Below are 3,763 nucleotides of genomic sequence, written 5' to 3'. Positions count from 1 at the left end.
ACCTGGTGTAACGGACCACCTTCTCATGCTGATGCTTGTTTAGCTTCAGTACCAAATCGTCAAAAATGAGTGCGGGGAAGTTGATGTTGATTTCTMTGATCACTGAGCAACTAATGTTTAGCGCCATGCGGCTAGCTTGATCTTGGCCATCTTTCTTTCCACCCATGACTGAATGAAGTGTTAAAACAGGTATTGTTAGGTCGCAGACATCCTGTTCTTCTCAATCTTTGTCAATGACTTGTTGAGGTTAGTGTTGGAGTCTTTCTTCAGAGGCCAGTCGTAGCCAATATCATCAAGAATTTCGATGATATACTTAGTGTATGGATCTCTGTCATAGGGAATGGAGTTGGGAAGTCTGATACTAGTTTGAATGGTTGAGAATCCAAAACTCACTACCATCTGGTTCATCTCATAGAAGATCTGGACAATAGGGTTTTCATTCTTGTCTTGCACCGTCTTTGCTTCATCAATATTCCATAATTGCCTTAGGATATCCTTCACCATTACACGTTGAAAGGTGAGGGAGTATCCCATGACGAAGTTCTTCAAAAACTTAGCAGCATCTGCAAATTGAGGTTTGTCTGCAGGGATATCCAGGAGTGCTACGTGATTGTTGGGTTTGAATGTGATGTCTTCCAAGGCAAAGTTCACGCTTTGTGCAACAACCATTTCTTTAAAAGAAAGAATAGAAGAATGGTATAGTGCATTGATTAATGTTAGAAAGAACTTTAGGACAAAGTTTAAAGAATAAACTTTCTTTTGAAAAACCTTAAGAAAAGTAGGGTTTTCAAGAAGATTAGGGCTTTAGAAACTTGGTTAAAATAAATCAAGAAGAAGAATGATTTAACAAAACTTGTTTGTATTTAAAAGGAAGAAAGACATATTTAAATAACAAACAAGTTTCTTGAAGATTAACAACCAAAAATAAGAAGTTACAAACTTGTTTCTTGAAAAAAGGAGAAGAAAACTGGTTTTAAAGGATTTTCTGGAAGTTCTTACTTGCACAAAATATATAGAGAGAGTTTTTGTGTTCGCATAAGAGAAATATGAGATGGTAAGAGAGATATATATAGGTGAGATGAGAGAGGAAAATGATGTTTCGAAAAGATGTGCAATGATAAATTTATTTGCACGTCTTTTTAAGGTGCGTGGGTAGAAAGGGTAATGGACTGTGTGTGTCAGAAGGACACGTGTGATACCATAAATTTTTTAATGAAGTCATAAAATATAACTGTTCATTATCCTTTTTCTTTCAAAACAAAGTATCACTGAATAAAAAAAGTTTAATGATAATTTTAAGTTTCTTTAAAACAAAATATCATTGAATAAGAAAAGAATTCAATGATAGTTCTAAGTTTTAAGAAAAGAAAAATATACCTTAAGAGTAAAATATTCAATGATAGAGAAACAAACACTGAATCATCACTTTAAAAAAAAATTAATCCTTGAATAAGAAAAGATTCAATGATGGTTTTAAGTTTTGAGAAATAGAAAAGATAAGTAGCATACCTTAGAGAGAAAGATACATTTACTCAAGAGTTCAATGACAGATTAGAAACACTGAATCATTTCACTTTATATCATTGAGTATTGCTTAGAGCTAAAGGAATTAATCCTCAGCGTTCAACATTCCAAGTTCATTGATTAAAATATCAAATCTTGTTTCATCAAGAGACTTTGTAAACAGATCAGCGAGTTGGTAATCAGTGGGTACGAAGTGAATTTAATATTACCATTCATAACATGATCTCTGATAAAATGATATATAATCTCAATATGTTTGGTCTTAGATTGAAGTATAGGGTTGTTTGCAATTGTAATGGCACTAGTGATATTGCAGTAGATAGGGATCTTAGAAAGCTGATGATCATAATTACTGAGCTGATTTTTCATCCAAAGAATTTGGGCATAACATTTTTCAGCGGCTACATATTCAGCTTTAGCAGTTGATGTGGACACTAAGTTTGCTTTTTTACTTGACAGCCTCTAGTGGTGCTTTTTCTATCGATCTTGTAACCTTCAAAATCACTATCCGCATAACCTATTAGGTCAAAACCTGAGTCTTTGGATACCAAAGACCCAGATTAGGAGTACCCTTAAGATATCTTAATATGTGTTTTGCAGCAATCAGATGGGATTCTTTGGGTTCAGACTGATATACTGCACATAGACAAGTAGAATACATGATATCAGGTCGGCAAGCTATGAGATACAGCAATGAGCCAATCATTCCCCTGTAAGCAGTAACGTTTATAGGCTTTCCATTTGGATCCTCAATGAGAGAGAAGGAGCCATTGGAGTCTTCAAGGATGAATTGTTGGTTAAGTCGAATTTCTTCAACATATCCCTGACATACTTACTCTAATTGATAAAATGTCTTTATCAGATTTCTTAATTTGAAGACCTAGAAAATATGTCAGTTCTCTCATCATGCATTCAGAGAAGAGAAAACACAAAGAGGAATTAGTGGAGCCAAATATAATATCATCGAAATAAATTTAGACTAGAATTATATGACCCTTGACTTTCCTAAGAAATAAGGCTTGGTCAATCTTTCCACGAACAAAATTCTCATAGACGAGAAATGAAGAATGAGTGTCATACCAGGCACGAAGAGCCTGTTTTAACCCATAAAAAGCTTTATCCAATTGATAGACATGATTTGGATACTATGGGCCAAGAAATGCTGGAGGTTGTTCAACATAAACTTCCTCCTGATGTTTTCCATAAAGAAAAGCGTTCTTTACATCCATTTGGTAGACTCTGAAGTTCTTATGGGCAACATAGGCTAGGAAGAGTTGAATAGCTTCGAATCTAGCCACTGGTGCAAAGGTCTCATCCTAGTCGATGTCTTCTTCTTGACTGTATCCCTGAGCAACAAAACGAGCCTTATTACGGGTTATAATTCCTTGGTCATCCAACTTATTGAGATAAACTCATTTGGTGCCTATCACAGTTTTGCTAGATGGACGTGGGACAAGGTACCAGACTTTGTTCCTATCAAACTCAATGAGTTATTATTGCATAGCAGTGACCCATTTTGGGTCAGTGATAGGCTCACTGATTTTCTTGGGCTCAACTAAAGAAAGATAGTTGATAAAGAGACTTATATTACCTAGACCACGATGAGTTTGAACACCTGCACTTGGATCACCAATAATTTGATTGATGAGATGGTCTTTCATCTATCGTTGAGCTGGTAGATGATACAAATTATCACCTTCTGAGTTTTGGGGCTCAGGTACAGAAGATGAGGCTTCAACAAGAGAGTCTTCAACAATAACTTGAATTGCCAAAAGAGCCTCAATGAGCGATTCATTTATTGAGAGAGGTTTTGTGATTGAAGGAGATTCAGCGATTGAAGGATCAATATTTGAAGTAGAAGGGGGTATGTGACTAATGGGAGCTGCAACAATCTTTAAAGAGGATCCAACTTTGTTATTAGTCGCTACTGGAATAATAAATGGATCATCTTCAGCTTCAGGGAGATCAGCTTTCGGTTGATTGCTGAAGGAAGCTTCAGGTTCTCCATAGTGAGATATCATCCAATTGTCTAACTCTTCATCATCTTCACAAATGGCTTTAGAGTTAGCTGATTGAGATTCATCAAACGTGACATGGATATATTGTTCTATTGTTTGTAGTTTTTTGTTGAATACTCTGAAGGCTTTGGATACTGAAGAGTATCCAAGAAAGATTCTTTCATCAGCTTTGGGATCAAACTTTCCAAGATGATCTATGTTATTAAAATGTACCACGTACA

This window comes from Cynara cardunculus (genome assembly GCF_001531365.2).
Source record: "Cynara cardunculus var. scolymus isolate 2C chromosome LG 8, CcrdV1, whole genome shotgun sequence".
NCBI lineage: Eukaryota > Viridiplantae > Streptophyta > Magnoliopsida > Asterales > Asteraceae > Cynara > Cynara cardunculus.
The sequence above is the reverse complement of the archived record's forward strand: the minus strand, read 5'-3'. Positions refer to the sequence as shown.